At 45.0% G+C, this 17439-nt stretch overlaps 1 long non-coding RNA gene across 1 annotated transcript; it reads left to right on the plus strand.

Annotated features, from left to right (window-relative positions):
• The first annotated feature begins 214 nt into the window (after positions 1–214).
• Positions 215–9327, plus strand: LOC138684666 (uncharacterized). Its single transcript, XR_011323901.1, has 2 exons — positions 215–3690; positions 6702–9327. It is a non-coding gene; the product is annotated as an uncharacterized lncRNA (long non-coding RNA).
• Positions 9328–17439: the final 8112 nt, after the last annotated feature.

Raw genomic sequence — 17439 nt, forward strand, 5'->3', positions numbered from 1 at the left:
GTTTTTTTTTTTTTTTTTCCAGGGCTCAGGCTGGGCTACCTCCCTGCCCTCTCGCTGTTTTCCCCGTCTGATAGTGTTCACTGCGGGCACTCATGCTTGGCCAGAGGATTCGCTCCACGGCTCTGCTCAGGCAAGCCTTTCTCCCGCATGTTCAGCTTATGTTGGATGAACAATGTCAGATTTTTCCTGCAACTACTGGGTGGCTATTTAAGAAAAAAGCTGGGAGTTAGGGCAGGCACATCTTGCAGTGCTCATCGTGGGCAGTAAGTTATAGCAACTGCCGAAGCCTCCCTTCTGGGCTGTAAAAGGTTTTGCAAACAGACATCGGTGTGGTGCTCCGCACAGCACGCCCCGCTCCATGTATTTCCAGAGACGTTGCTGGGCAGTACCCGCTCCTCACCTGAGAGCTTTGGAGTCCCAGTGACATGTGTTATATTTGTCTGAGCACTCAGCAGTGACTTCTTTGTGATGCTGGCTAATTTCTCCAGGGCTGGATCCGATTCTCTCAATAATTTCACTTGCAGGCTGGAATCCCACAAGCAACTCTGTTTTTAATTAGGGGCTCCATAATGTCCCCGAAGATATGCATAGTGTCAAAGATCTTACATCTGAAACATAAGGCTTTATTGCCCCTTATTTTTATTCTCGGTTTTGAGCACAGTTATGGTGTCCTTCTACAGTCTTACTCCATCCAGGTCAATTCTTCAAATAACTTTCTTGATGGTTCAATTGTTCCAAGCAGTATTTTGGAAATAGTCTCTCTTAGGTCACATCTTGTCCTCCTTGCTTAGTGAGACAGTAAAAAGTTTTACTTCCATGTTTTCTCTCTCTCTTTCACGGCCAACTCCATGTTATCAATTCAGTTCTTCCCCCCGCTGAATCCACGCTCACATGGAGACTTCAAACCGGCTTTCTGAGCTCTCGGTGACCCGAGTCCCTGCTGGCGGCTTGCCTGCCCCGTTTCCAGGCTGTCTTTCTTTGCCTGCACAATGGGGCAGTTTGTTAGCAAGGCTGCTGCTGCAGTGATGCACATATCACACGGGCGGGTGACGTCAGCTCCGTCCCACCTCTTATAAAGGGACAATTTATCTCCAGCTGCAGGTCACCCTCTTGCTCTGGTATCAGGTCAACCTGATATCATCTCCAAAGGCTTCCTACATAGACCCTGTGCCTGGCCCCCCCTCCTCCGGAACTGAGCATATGGAAATACTTGAGTAAAAGAACTCAAAAGCAATTTCTACCATCCCTTATGGAGTACCACTGCTACTGGTATTCATAAGAGAGGAGTCCTGTTAGGGCCTGTAGCAAACATGCCTCAGGTAGTTGTGGCAAATGGGAAGCATTTAAAGGTGGGCTATGTCCTAATATCATCTGTTGGAAAGGACTTTATGTTCCATATATTTCATGTTACTGCCCTGAAAGACTAAATGAGGAAGCATGCTACTAATTGAAGTGCTTATGGAAATTTAATCCATGTTTAAATGAATTTAAAATTTTTAATGCAAAATTCAGCAGCTAGAAATTTTACACCAACTTCTACTTAATTAAAATTAATAAGGTTTCAAAGAATTTTAGCTGGGATAGACCAGGAAAGAATTTGGCCTTAAATGTGTAATTAAAATACAATTACATTGGAAGGAAGTAATTACTGAGATTGTACCTCAAAAGCATACCTAATGGGCTATCAGGAGAAAAGGTTTATGCACTTGGTACACCAGCTATATAAGATATAAAAGGATGTAGTCACTGAGATAAAGAGATATTAGCAAGATCATTTAGGTAGATAGTAATGGTCCTTTTATGGTCAAATCCTGCTGCCTATATTCAGCAAGGGATCTGCTTCATCTTAGGCTGGGATGTACACTGCACCTCTGCAAGTTTTCCTTCTGACACATTTAGTTGTTTCCCAGCTCTCTCCCAGGGCTGTGAGCGAGGGAAGCATCTTTCAACCAATGTCAGACATCTCTGGATAAGGGAAACACAAGCACCGACAGAGCTCAGTTGCCCGATTTTGGGAACCATTTGGCAAAGGTATATTCAAAGTGAAGGGACTAATCCAACCTTGTTAAAACCAGGGAGGGAGCTCTCCTCTTGCTCCCTGCACCAGTCTGCATGAAGCCCTGAGCGTAGCACCCAGAATTACCATGTTAGTTATGCACAGCTCTGCGTTTGCAGCTTTTGTTTTTACTTTATTCCTATGGCAGACCTATAAAAAAGGGTTTAAGAAATAGGACATTCCACAAGATGCACAAAGCAGACAGGTTTGGGAGGTAAGGTGGAAGTGGGAGCATAAAACTGAAGCTACTTTGTGCTCTCTGGAGCCAGAAACCCATCCTTCGTTTGAATTTCTTTTGTTTTGGTTTGGTTTTTTTTTCAGTAATGTGATAGGTTTGGGTTCAAAGTCCACTGAAGTCAGTGGTGAGGTTCCTGTTGACTGTACTGAGTTTTGGGCTAGGTTCATGGAAATAAATGCATTAATTTTTATAATAAACCATATAGGTAGTCAAACATGCTAAGTTCACAGTCCCATTGAGATCAGCTCTTTTTCAAAGGTTCAGAGTCATGGATTGATTTGAATGATCTGGAACACCTGGATGTAACCTTGAATTCAAATCGCATCAAAAGGATTTGCTTGTAAGCTTTTGATTTAACCTCGTGTCTTCACATAACTTTCTGAGTTTTTTAACTGTGATTTTTACAAGTGCAGTGAGTCTTATAAAAGAAGTGCGGGAGAGGAAATGCGAATCTCTCGGCTGCACAGTTTCCCCTTTGATACAGTACAAAAGCCAGTGTAAGTAACCTTATGTTTTAATGAACAGAAATATGTCCCTGGTAAGGAAATGAATTTAGCACTCACTTAGTGAAATGCACTCTGCTGAACTGGTGACATTCAGTTCATTATCAAACGCTTATTGTTAAAGAGAAATTGCCGTCACACCCGTCGTATTGAAGATTTAGTTCAATAAAACAAAATTCCATGACAGTAATTTCTCTCTACCCTTAGATTCCCTACAGCAATGCTTGTTAAATGGATAAGAAACAGGTAGAGGTTGACCTAGCCTTTCTCACACCAAAGTCAGATGTCTTCACTGACTAATATTCAACAAGGATGTTTTCAAGCAATTTTTTCGTTTTTAACGTGATACCGAAGATGTGCGACTGTCAGTGTTGTGGTACTTCATCGTCTAAAACGGTTCCCACATCAAAGCTCCCAAAGAAGCCTGCAAAGGGGTGTTTCACATACGACGTTAGCAGCACTTGTCAACACGGCAGGACTGAGTGAAGTCAGCCTTCTGTGGCTCTAATAGCACAAGCACTTCCTTCCCTTAAACAGTTTCTTTCCTTTCCCCCAGGGTCTTGCAGTAACTCACACCTGAAAAAGCAGCCTTTATATCTTCCTCAAGCTAATTAAAATACAGATTCAAGCAGATGAGCAATGCAATATTGCTAAAGTGTCCATTTGTTAACTTGTCAGTCTCTGAAGGCTTTCCCGTTTCAGTCGTTACTGAGGTATGTGGCAGCAGAGTACTCAGCCGTGGAAACCACAGCTGGAAAAACCCCACCTCTTGAAACCACAAAACTCACGAGGATTGACGTGGGGTGACATTAACTAACAGGATCAAATAAATGGAGCGAAAACATGCTTCCAATCGCAGAGGTCACTGAAAAGCCACACAAGTTTGGCTTATGGTGAATTCTGCCTTTTTGTACCCATACGAAACATTTTTTTTAACGCTTCCAGGGTGGGTGCTGAAATTTAGCAGAGAAACTAGTGGCCTGAAGTATACAGCTGAGACAGGCAAGGGGCATTGCTTATGTCCACACACTGTTAACGTCAACGTATTGTGAGTGTGACTTACCCCCTGCAAGCCACCACTGCTGCTCCTCTCCAGCTGGAGGCACTGGTCGGGCAGGTGCCGTCAAACGGAGACCATCGTGATGCCTGAATCCCATCAGGTGTGGACAGAGCCTGGACGGAGGCCACTCAACTCTTTTCACTTGTATTTTATGCCAAGTTTGGAACACTATAGGTATTTGCTGACTGACGTCTATGCCATTCCGTTCACAGGATTGTCCAGGTCCGTTTGATTTATATTTTGTATGCTGTACACTGCTTAAAAGATGTATCTTCTGTCTAGGCTTTTAACTTGTAAGCCGTGTAACTAGAATGTGTGAGGGGCTTACGTCCAAGAATTTCAGGATTTGCCATCAGTTTTGCATAGGGACATGGGGTAATGCCTACTTCCTTTTTCTTTTTTTTCTTTTACTCATTAAAGTCAAAACACAAATCTGTGCATTTTAAAGCAGCTTTCTGAAATTGCATGGCCATATAATCGCAATGTATCAGACTAAAAATTAAATCTAAAATTAGACATAAAAATCACAACATTACCAGTCCTGGATTTAAGGCTTATATTGCTGTGAATTTCTAGGAAAATATTTAAGAATCAATTTAAATGCTAATGAACTGGTTTGCCATAAAACCAGATAGTAGTCATACTCAGTAGCTGCATCAGAGCTATAGTATTGGTCTTTCCTTTGTCGGACTTCACTTGTGACATTATGGATGTAAATTCACTAGTGTTGCTGTGTATCGCAGACCTATGTACCACAGTTCAGCATAAAGGGACTTCCCTGAAATCCTGCAGAAACCAAGTTCTCAAAAGTCGAAATCGTGCTTGTGGACTTTGGAAATCTGATTGTAGAGCCAGAGATGAACTCATGGAATCCTGAGGAAGAGTTGAAGGCAGGAGTAGTTGTCTCCTCCCTGCCTGTACCTGGTAGCTTGCTGTGTTCCCCAGCTTTGCCTACGGGATGTCCCTTAGAGTTTGGAGACCTCAAAACAGTCCTACCCGGATCCCTCGGCAGCCCCTTTGGGTTGCACTTCTTCAGGGACCACGGCGGTGGTGTGGTTACAGTCCATTAGAGGCTATTTCCATTTAAATCAGGACCAGCTTCATTCTTGCATCTGAAAGGCACCAGGGCTGGGCCCTGGACCATGTGATAGAGGTGACGACGAGGCAGCTCCTTTGCCCAGCACGCAACCGGTGATTTCGTTATACATTTGATGTAAAGGCCCAGCAATAGCCTTTCCTACACATTTTCTGAAGCAGCTGTGAGCAGTGCTGTACAAGCAAATGGCCCTGGGTCAGGCCGTCCACACAAACCTGGAGCATCTGCTCCATTCAGCTGGTCACTACCGACTCGTATCTGAGCTGATGGAATCTGGTTTGTTGTGCGGTTGTGTCCCATGGCCAGGCTCTCCAGTGCCAGAAGAAGGCTTGGTGTAGATTCCTGGCTGTCTTCTACCTGGCTGTTCATCTCTGTTCCATTTGCAGGCATTTCCACTTGATTACATCCATCCTAGAAAACTAAGCCATGGCCATGGGCACGCTGTCATCTACACAGCCCAGTGGTGATAGTGATCCCTCTCCCCATTTTGGCCTGCGCTGACCAGCACTCTCCCAGCAATTCCTGGACATGACGTAGGAGTCAGGCCCAGGACCATTCCCAATATACTGTGTGGGGAAAAATGAGTTGAATAACATGGGCAAGAACTGTTCTGTGCCAGGGAACATCTCCAGACACATTTAATTCATTGCTATGTTTGTAGCCACTTCCATTCAATCAAACTTGTTTGGAAACTACCTAGCAAATCCCAAAGTAATTTGGGGGAGTTGGCAGGGAAGAAAAGAGGGAGTGAAGCAGCAAATAAACATGTGTTCCAGTAGCATTTTTTGCTAAATAACTGGGCTGGAAAAAAAAGGAACATGGTAGTACCATGCCATGCAGAAGAAAGCTTCCCTCCTTGCACACGTGGATTGGGTCAAAACAGGGCAACCGCAGGCAACCACAAGCATGTTCATGCTCTGCAGAACGTGTACACAAGGGAAGGGAAGATCCAGGAATGACAAGTTGAAGGAGAGTGAGAAAGTTGCCCCAGCGGAGCTCTTGATGGAAGAAAGCTATTCGTGGTGTGTCCCCACATAGCAGAATGCACTCACTGAGACTGCTGAAATGCCACCTGGACTTTCTGCCAGAAGAGGAAACATGATTTTGAGATGCAGTTCAGCCCGAAAGAGGATGGAGTGGGAGGACAAAGACTCAAACCCTTGTTAACCTGGTGGGAATATAACCTGTAAGACCTTCTGCAGGCAGAAGGAGGGATGGGGCACCATGGCTGTTCCCCCCTCAATGTCTAGGTGAGCTCAACAGCCTCAGATGGGACTGACGTGTAGGGACACCTGCCTGCACCACTTCCGAACAATTGGAGGCTTATCTTCATCACCTCGATCGTTCATCACGTTGATTGTTAGCGGGTTTGGAATTTAAATATTAAAGGACAGCCTCAGAATTAAACAGGCAGGAACCTTAGTCCTTTTTCATTAAGAAAACATCTGGGGGCTTTTTTGGCCTTTCCCCTGAACAAGGTTTGAAAAGACAAGTTATCCTCATAAAATCTTATAAACGCCCACAAGACAATTTTGCTTTGAAGTATCAATGTGACAGGGCAAAAGCAGAACAATTTGATACTAATGATTTCAGTCACCATCCTAATGCTTCATGTTTTAAAGATCATTTTGCAATAAAGACATCATGATTTTACAGTCACATTAGAATAATAAACCGTAGCACTTATGGAGTACTTTTCCTCTAAAACATGAAATAAATTGGAGCAATAAGTGTTTTTCTCATTCCAGAGTTGGAGAAACTGAGGCCCAAGGACGTGACCTTCTCACAGCACAGCCTGGGAGTACCTCACCTGCCTCCTAGTTCTGGGGCTGCCCTTTGGGTCACGCTGTCCCTCACCTGCTAGTCCAGACAAGATGACTGATGACAACTCTCTGCAGGAGAGAGCAGACGCAGATTGATGTTCGCGCTCCCTTCCTTGTAACTTCAGGCGCTTCACTAAGACATCTCAAATAAGAGTGTTCAAACTCCCATTAGGGAAAAAATAAAAGCAGAAAGGAGAAGTGACAAGATCTATTCACAATGGACGAGATGAAGACAATTCACCAGACCTGCTAATAATCTCTGGAGGGAGGCGGAACAGCCACAGAGTTACCTTTCCCCATCCTTTTTGCTGGCACATTCTCTGTCCTTTCCTTTCCACGACAGAAGCAGCAGTGTCATCCCCAAAACGGGTGGCTGCATCTCACCCTCATCCAACAAGAGGCTCCATCGCTGGCATTCTGGTCACCATTCTGATCACAAAGACACGCAGCTGCTACGAGCACCCCGTTGAGTGCAGGGAGTGCAAAGACGGGAGGCCGCCGATACGTCAGATTTCTAATTAAGATTCACCAGCCTCCAACCTGGCTCGATTCATTATTCATCTGGAAACTTTCTTCCCTAACTTTGTTCTTTTCTTTTGCTGTCACCCACTAAGCAAAGGTATGCATTTCCCTCCCAGAAGCTCCATCGACATCTCTGCTAATATGCGGCTCAGGTTGTGACAGAAGAGAAAGAAATGGTTACAAACCAGGTCCCAGAGCACTCCTCAATATTTACAGGCATCTGACAATGACTTATCTTAGACCATCTACATTTAAACCACAGAAATGCAAATGAGGTGCTGTTTGCATTGCGAGTAGTAAGGATGGGATAGTCGTACATACGACTTCACTAGCAGAAGGGGGTTCCTCCTCCAGAAATATTTCCTTTTGGTGCTGTCCCGGCATGTCACTGTAACATACAGCCAAGAAGTCAGTTAGGAAAGGCAATACAAAAGACAGAGTGGGTTTCCTAGCTCAGAAACAGGTGTACATCGCTTAAAATTTTGGCGGAGGAAAAAGGAAAGGAAAAACTCTTTGCAGCAGTCGTTCACCATCAGAGCCTCTGCTGCGCTCTTTCGTGGCAGTTACCCAGCGAGGTGTAAGCGCTGAACTGATTTAAAAGATTGATCCAGATGAAATATTTAAGGATTCACATGATTAAATATGCAGGATTTGAAACTCGCATTTCACCCTCCACCTTTCTTCTCCCGCGTGTTGTGTGCTGGGGTTAGGGTGGAAACAGAAGGAAAAATCCCTAAACCGAAGCATTCACCAGAGGTTCTCACCATGAGATTTCAGAGGAAAGCAAGCTCGTACCGCAGGGGATGTGATCCCCGAGATGAGGTTGCGTTGCAGGGTGTGCACCGGGGAGGAAGACCACGGCCTGCCTCCCCGCTGCCCAGGGGAAGGACCCGAGGGTGCTCTCGCTGCAACCGTCGCTCTCGCTCACTGCAGCAACCCGGCCCTGGGACACTTGTTGAAAGCCGTCCAGAGCATCAGATGGCACATCAGAGAGCAATTTCAGCCACGGGCTTGCTTCTGGTAGCAGCACTCATTGCCTGTTCAAGGTTGTCAGGCTCCCAAACTGACTTTTACTCTCTCCCAGGGAAAGTTTTTAAACTTTTTTTTTAACCACAGCAATTTTTATGCTAGGCATCGTTTGCAGATTTGGCTGGAAAGATATAGATCATCATTTCATCAAGTTCCCTGGATGTGAATCTTTGTCTTTATTTGTCTTAGCATGACTGAGGAATGCACCCAGGACTGCTCTGGGAGTAGCGGCTACCCTCAGGAATTAGAAGAAGTCCCATGAGTGTAGAGATAATTTCACTACGTCTGGGATGTGTGAGATGTGGGAGGATAGCCCCCCTCTTTTCTGCTGCTTTCTTACGTTGCTGTGTATGAAAAGTTATTTTCAAATGATGAAAGTGTTTGCCAGGAGTAGACAGGTTGTTATGAATGGCATTGCTTTTGAATTCTGCTTATAATTAGCCTCCTTCCCTATGTACTTTTTCCTTCTTTTTTTTTTTAAACTTTTTATTTTTAGGGCCTGTATCTACTACATTTCTTTCCCTTCCGTGAAAGGCTTAATAGTCCATTGCTTGATTTCCATGTTAATTAAGCACGTGTCTTCTCTCAATAACTGCCACATCCTTGCTTACTTACTATGTACTTTTATACCGTTAGCAATGATCTGATAACATTATCAGAGCAAAATACATAGAACAAGAAACCATGGGGATTAGATATCAAGAAGGACACTATAGGGACCATGTTAATTGAGGCGATCAGCAAGATTAAGATAAGTCTTGCTGCTTCCTCGTATTGGTCTTAATGACACAACGCAGAGCCCAAAGCACTTTACCTGCTGTACAATGTGGTTAAGTCGCTTTCTTCCCTAGGGTGTGTAATCTAATCTTCTAGATAAAACACTTAGCAGAGTGAAACCAGCTGGTGTTAAAAACTGTATTTCTAAGATACGGCACCTGTCTAAGGTTTTAAAAACTACTAAAAATAGTGAAGGCCAATAAAAGTTGTAATTTGGTGTGTATGTGCGTTCATACAGAGACAGAAATCTGTGCTTGTTTGTGGGGTGGGTGTGTGTGAGTGCACAGGCTGGCCTGAGCTAGGTTGATGCTGTTCCAACTTCAAGAGGGCAGTGTGCCCAGGCGATCTCCAGAGGTCTCTCTAAACAATATTTCTGTGATTTTCTGACAGAATCTGTGGGAGTGGGGGTGTTACAATTTAGCATTATCATTTTTAAAAAGGTTATGCCTGCTTTAAGAATATTAGCTTTTTTCTTTCTTTCTTTTTTTTTTTAAAAAAAAGCTTCTTTCTGCAATTAAAATGAAGGTACCTCTGCAGCAAATGATTTTGCATAAATAGGCTTTGAATAATGGAGCTGTTGTCAAGAAGAAAAAAAAATAGGCACTACCCAAATCTTTTTCAAATCAATTCTTGACAGAGTTCTTCAAACGGAGATAAACATTTCTGGTGTAATGATTTGCCACATGACCTTGCACTTGAAGTGCCAAGCAAAGTGAAAAATAACACACTCAAACAAGAAAAAGTGCTGATTTTGATTCCCAAAATAATATTTTTCTAGCTGGATCTATTTCTGCTATGGCCTAGCATGCACATACAGAGAGATAGTTAAGATTTTCCTTCAGCAATATATGACATTTCCCTCTCAACTAGATAACTGAGAGGCTATTTGGGCTCACTAAAAACACTTCTGCACATCTGGGAGCAATACAGCTCGAAAGCAATTCGGGAGGAAGGATAGGTCTTGCGGTGGAGGCAGAGGATTAAGAAGGAGAGTTCGGTTCAACTCTGCCCTGCCTGACCTCTGAGCCAGCCTCTTCTTTCCTCCGAGCTACCCATTCCTCTGGGATTATGTGGATCAGGGGCTTCCCCTTGGCCGGACACCCCCTCCCGCCTCACCAGAGCCCTCGTTTTCCATGGGTTTATAGACCAACAAGAGGAGTTTGGGAAACGAGCAGGAGGAACTGGAAGTAATCACTGATGGGAAGAAATCCGATATAACCGAAACCACCTGGAAGGCTTTGTCTGATGGCATTGGATAAAAGCATTGGATAAAACCTGCCTGGGCAGGGCACAGGCTGGAAGAGGGGAGGTGACACATCCTCCACCGTTACTGGTTTGGGGACGGCAAGCATCTCGGGAGCAGCAAACCTCCCCTGCCTGTGTGTCGGGAAACTGCTTCATAAACTGCACCCACCTACGAAACCAAATCAGTGTCCTTCGGAGAGGCAAGACCCTTTGCAGCCCCGGTCTGGGTGCAGACTGGTGTCCTCCTTCGGCACTGGGCTGCGTGGCAGGGAAAATTGTGCCGAAGCAGAAAGCACAGGCTGCCTAGGGACAGCTGCTATTACTGTCCCGACAAGCTGTGTAACTCCAACTAAGTACCACATACACGCGGTACTTAAAGAAGCTAGTTTCTCAAACTGAGAAAAGTTACAAGTGAAACTGAGTGTAAAAAATTATTAGGAAGAAGCACATATTAAATGGCCAAAAAGCCATTACTTCACAGTAAAGGAGCTGAATAATATTGGTGAAAAGCCCATTCTCTTTCAGTGGAAGAATGAAGGCAGGAATAATGAATTAAAAAGCAATATGCAACATATGGGAAAAAGGGGGAGGTAATAAAAATCCATATAAATAAGAGTTTATGAAGTGTAGAAAATTGATAAAGGATACTAAAGACATCAGAAAAAAGTCCATGGCTGGTCAGGCTTTGTTTAAGAAGCAGGGTTTCTTCAAAACTTATGAATAATAGCAGAAAAACTATCAATGCCATAGTCTCATTATTAGCTGGAGACAGCCAAGTCATTAATAATGATGAAGAAAAACCCCAAACTGTTCAACAATTATTTCTGCTGTCTATTTGGAATAATGTATTTTCTGACATATTGCTAATTAAGAAAGATATTGAACAACTTGCACTAGGGTTAACCATTTTTGGAATCTGAAGGCCCACAAAAGTGGCCCCCAAGAGTCAATGTAGGATATTTTTAGCTTGTGTATGTAAATTTTTAATAAGTCATGAAGTGATGGGGAAATTCTCAAAGGTCAGTGTCATTATTGTGTAAGAATTTCAAGACAAATGAAACCACGCAGGTAAATATAGTCCAGTTTACTTGATACCAGTCCCAGGAAAAGTAATGGAGAAGTTGATGGAAGGTTTAATTAATAAAGAATTAGGAGATACAAATATAATTAGGTATTGGGTTTGCATAGCAAGGTTTTGGTAGCGGGGGGACTACAGGGGTGGCTTCTGTGAGAAGCTGCTAGAAGCTTCCCCTGTGTCCAATACAGCCAATTCTAGCTGGCTCCAAGTTGGACCTGCCAAGGCCGAGCCCATCAGCGATGGTGGTAGTGCCTCTGGGAGAACAGATTTAAGAAGGGGGGGGGGGGGGGGAAACCCCCAAAACTGCTGCAGAACAGCAGCCGGCGTGAGAACATGTGAGAGAACCAGCCTTGCAGCCCCCCAGGTCAGTGCAGAAGGAGGGGAGGAGATGCTCCAGGGGCTGGAGCAGAGATTCCCCTGCAGCCCGTGAGGAAGACCATGGTGAGGCAGGCTGTCCCCCAGCAGCCCAGGGAGGTCCATGGGGGACCAGATCTCCACCTGCAGCCTGGGGACAGAGGACCCCACGCCGGAGCAGGGGGATGCCCGAAGGAGGCTGTGACCCTGTGAGAAGCCAGTGCTGGAGCAGTCTGTGCCTGAAGGACTGCAGCCCATGGGAAGAACGCATGCTGGAGAAGTTTGTGGAGGACTGTCTCCCGTGGGAGGGATCCCACGGTGGAGCAGGAGAAGAGTGAGGAGTCCTGCCCCTGAAGAGGGTAAAGCAGCAGAGACAAGGTGTGATGAACTGACCCCAACCCCCATTCCCCATCCCCCTCCACTGCTGAGGGGGAGGAGGTGGAGAAAATGGGGAGTGAAGCTGTGCCTGGGAAGAAGGGAGGGGTGGGGGAAAGGTGTTTTAAGATTTGGTTTTATTTCTTATTGCCCTACACTGATTTGATATGTAATAAATTAATTTCCCTGAGTTGAGTCTGTTTTGCCCATGATGGTAATTGGTGAGTGATCTCTCCCCTTCCTTATCTCAACCCACGAGCCTTTTGTTGTACTTTCTCTCCCCTGTACAGTTGAGGAGGGGAGTGATAGAGCAGCTTTGGTGGGCACCTGGCCACTGGCCAGGGTCAGCCCACCACAAACTAATTCAGCCTTATCGAGAAAGAGGTTGTGATTTCAGACTGACCACCTGAGGTGGGAAGCATGGTTGATCGAGAGCAACCAGGCAGGACCAATCTGTTTAACACTCAAGGCTTGAACGTGCGAGACACCCAGGACCGAGGCACTAAAGACCAAAGCTCCCCTTCCCCTTGGTGGCCAAGAGAGATGCTGTAATTCCCCCCCCAGCTGTGTCCTAACCCTGCGAGGGGTGGGTAACCCCCACAGCTGAGGCCACGCAGCGATGGGAGGCGCAAAGAAAAAAGCCACGAGAGGCAGGGACAAGGAGTCTGAAATGTCCCAGGGGGACAGGAGGTGGAGGAGACTGGTGGCTCCTGGTGACACTGGCCAGGCCAGTGGATGCAAGGGGGCTGGGGCTGTAACGAAACGAAGGACACCGAGATAGGGACAGGGGGTCAGCAGGGCAGAAGGTGGGGGTGAAAGTAAGACCAACAGAAAGGCAGAGGGACAGGGAGCTTAGGGGTGGAACGAGGAACATCTGATTTCGGCAGCAAGATAATGTTGCTGGAAGAGCTGCATCCTAAGGAAGGGATGAGGCAGGGTCCCGTGGGAAGAACAGTCAGCTATTGTGCCGTGGCCCAAGGCACTGTCACATGCATGCAGTTCATGCGAAAGGCAAGCATTCGACTTTGACCACGGGTTTTTTTGTGAGCCTAGAAATATTTCAAATGGCTTTTCTCTTTTGATTTGTTGTTCTTTAATACAGAAAAGTCATTCAGGTAAATAAATAAGGTGATCACGCAGCAGCTTGCAAAGAAATAAATGAAGCCGGGGCGGGAAACAGGGCGATGTAGGCTGCTTCAGGAAGCGAGGGGAGCAACTGGGCTGCAGGTCGTTCAGTTGGCAAAGAAATACAGGACAGAAAGGAGAGAAGGATACGGGCATGCAATATAGACTTTGGAGGCTTCATCAAATGTCCTTAACCAGCTTTCATGAAATGACGAGCGTGTGACTGAATTACCCTGCTAAAGGAGTGCTCCAGCAGATTAGCGGGGAATACAATGAAGGGTCATTTTTCTCTTGGAGCTGTTGAATTCCTTCCTTTTATTGAATCTGTGAATTGCAGATTTTGCTCATCAAAGGTCCGGGTTCCTTTCGAGCTGTTTGATGATGAGCCATATTCTGCCTTGACTTCCATCCCAGGCATCCCCACCAGGTTCAATGACATCTTCTGGAGAGTAAAGCAGGACAGACATTAGCTTGGTGTTTTTAACAGTGTTGTGGCTGCTAATGAAGCATGATCCGATCTGGTACGCGTTCGGAGGCTGTCGCCAGTGTCTGCAGCGGAATAGACCATCTTTAATGTGAAGATGCAATTGATTCATCAGTATGTCACGTATACAGGAAAGTAGAACAAGTATTCTCTTTTGTTTGATTTTGTTCCCATCGAGGAGTCACTCAGATAAAACATGCAAGAAATAGTTTGGGCATTTTGGGCAATGAAAAGATTTCCTTTTCCCCTGCTCCTGCCCCACCCAAAAGTAATGGAGCTGTCTGTCTAGCTTGTTAGATAGCGTGGGCAAGTTTTAAAGACTACCATTATAAAATAAAAAAAACGGGAATTTTGCTTTTATAAGGAAGAATTGCAGAGCTGGAAATAATCCATATTTGGGACATAAATGCAAGCTGTTATGCAGATCAAAGTATCTATTTGGAGCCGAATTACTCAACAGCATCTATCTATGCCTCTTCAACACCTGCAGATTAGCAATGTAATCGTGTGGAGGTTGCTATAGCTACATCTCTAGAGCAGGTGGAGTTCTCCGTCTCTCGGAGCATTATGTTCGTTCTTTGCAAATAAACCATATAAGAGTATATTTAAAATGTCACCCTAGAGGCATCAGCCCCTGTCTCTAGCTGACACTGTCACATCAGATCTGTCCTTACCCTATTAGTCTTGATTGTTTTCTCTCGAAACAATGCCACTTCCATCTGAGCATCATGCCTTCCCCATAAATACATGTAAACAGGCACCAAGGCCTTGCCAATCCAGACCTAGCAAGGGCATAAAGCAAGTGCTGGAGTTTAAGCTGAGGAGGACCGCTCCAGTTTACCTAGCAGGGTTGATGGCATGTAAGACCGTAAGCTGGAGCTGGATACAGCACGTAGCAAAACTACCAGCCTTCGGCAACAACGCTTTCCAGGGTCTGGCTGAATGCTCGGACTGCGGCCAGGCAGCGGGAGTGCTGGTTGTGATGGTTTTCAGCTGGTTGTTTGCCTAAGTCTCTTCCCAAACAAGGGCTCTGCTCACTTTTTTGCATCAAATACATCAGCCTTCTTGTTTGGGCTCCCCCGCTGTTTACTATAGCAAAGGGCTGCCCAGATGAACTTTCCTTCTAGCTGGTTGTCTGCAGTGACTGGCATATGCTGTAACCCTTAACCCTCTGCCAGTCAAGCCCACAACATGCTAACCTGTGTGAAAACTCAATAGCAATCCCTGTACAAAAAGCTGATAGCCTAAAAGAAAAGCCCTGACAAGTAGAAAAAAAAACAGACAAGAAGCTAAGGAGAGAAAGTACCAAAGAGCAGATAAAAAACAAATCAGGATGCTTTGACTTGTCTAATTTTGTCATTCTCCTTGTTTGTTTTTTGCTCTAGCTCTGCATCAAGTGCAAGCTTTTCATTCCACAGTGAAGGCAGGTAAGGAGAGGTTTCTTACTATTTCTTAATAAAAATTGTCAACAACAACAACAACAGAAGATGTTTTCCCTCCCTGGCAAATTTTAATTTCTACACTAGAAAGCTGAATATCAGAAAATGCTCCAAACATAGCAATACTTCAACAGCTTTTCAGTAGAAAGCCCCAGTCTTCCCCAGAAACAGATGCTTTTGAAAGGGTATTTAGCAAAAAAGTAGAATTTTTTGCCAAGCAGTAGAATGACCAACTTCATTCTCAGCACTGCCCTGTTTCCACTTATTCCTTTTCCCTATAGTTTGTTTTTGTCCTGTAAGTTGTGTCTCTGATACATTGACTCTTTAACTTTTTCCAGATTCCTGAAAATGCTCTTCGGAGCCTGCTAACTTTTGTCTGCCCCAAAAAGCAGTGCTGTAAAATTTATTTCCATAAATTCAGGCAGATAAAATTATGTTGCTTTGAGACAAATCCATCTTCAGGTCAATTGGTGCATCACATGTCACGACTGTATTTCTCTCTCTGTCTTTGGACTGTCACTTTTCAGGCAGTTTCTTCTATATGTTCTCCACACTGCTGGTACCAATGACAAAAACGATGAGGCCACTCATTACGAGAGAGGCTGTTTAGTGACCGGTCTTTTCCCTTATTTCAGGGATGGCTGTTGAAAAAGGTGAGCCAGGCAAAGGTGGCGCAGAGGAAGTCACATCAGCCTTGCTTTTCTTTTCTTCTGATGCGGTCTTAGTAATAGCCAGCAATCAAAACGTCACCAAAAGCAGTAACGTACGTTCTGGGTTTGAAAAGGGCGTGGGTTTAAAGCACAGATGTGAAGCCAGCTACAGCGCCGTGTGTTGCAAGAGACGGCTCCTCCAATCTAGGTGCTGAATTCTCGTCAGCACCGAGCCACAACAGAGCGGGAATTAAGCCTTGGTAAACGTACAGCTTGGGGAAGGTGTGCCCAATGGACAGCTATGAAAATGGATTAATTTGTTTTTTTCAAGCTTCAAGACCAGAATAAGGGGTTTTTTGCTTTCTGAGCTGTTTTTTCTCTAAGGCCTATTATAATTTGTAAACTGTTAATTTTGTGCTACACCAAATTAAGAGTAACACTTGTTCATTATTTAGCTGCCAGGAACCTGAGTTTTCTTTCTGTGATCTGCCTGGCAAACAAAAGGCGCACACAAATTCACTGTACACACGCACACATGACCAAGGTTTTCAAAAGCAGCTGCCAATGTGGGAGACTGTGATTTCCCCACCCTGAGGCTCCCGCAGTGGGCTTCCTTCCCTGAAAGCGAGCCTTCTTTAAGACATCTCCAATCGAGCAAATAGAATTTTACATATACCCCATATCATTAGTCATTTTTTGAAGCAACCAACCCTAACCATCAAAAAAACCCAAAGAACGTGGTCCATCGGTGGGAGAGCGGTCCCGCGCTCCCCCGGTGCATCCACCACCGGCTGCTGGCGGGAGCCTCGGGTACCCTGGCCGGCATCTCGCTGCCGGTACTGATGCGCCCGGTCATTCCAAGGCCAAAGAGCTGCGGCGGGTCGCCCACAATTCACGGCACAGCTTCCTCTCTATTCCCATTGCTATGGAAATTGTTTCTCGAGGCAGCCCTAATTTTCCTTTCATCAATCAATTAGGCGCAGGCTTTGCACTGGGTTGTCTGTTGCACTGCTCCGTTTGATATTATTTTCTCTATGACAAATTAACCACAGCTGGACCTGTCTTGAATTGCTAAGGATGCTCTTGTATAAAGTGAAGGAAAAAAAAGGGAAAAAAAAAGACATAGTAAGCATAAGAAGCAGGAATAAATTGATATTTTGAAGGGGAAGGAGTGGAAATAGCACGACCTGACAGCTGCCCGGGGAAGAGGATGTCCTCTGATTGCCCGTCTGGTCGGGTCGCACCATCTTCCAGGGTCAGGCAGGCTAACAGTGTGGTGCAAAATCCATAGCTCTTGAGTGTATTAGTGGCGACACTCCTTGTTATGCTGAGCTATGTAACCAGCCAGGAGCTTTCTGGAAAAGTCCAGTAATGAGGCTCTCCCTTATCCCTTTACCACAGACTCAGTCAAGCCAAGACTCCTGTGTTCTACGCAGGGATATGTCCTCTCAGGGAATAAGAAAAGGGGAAAAAGAAAAAAAAAAAAGTTCTTTCTTTGCTACTATAACAATCTGGTACCAAGAGCTTTGAAATTCTCACATCATGTGCTCCTTTAGTTCAAACAAACTTATTTTACATTTTCCCT

Source organism: Haliaeetus albicilla, chromosome 3 (genome assembly GCF_947461875.1).
Source record: "Haliaeetus albicilla chromosome 3, bHalAlb1.1, whole genome shotgun sequence".
Classification (NCBI taxonomy): Eukaryota; Metazoa; Chordata; class Aves; order Accipitriformes; family Accipitridae; genus Haliaeetus; species Haliaeetus albicilla.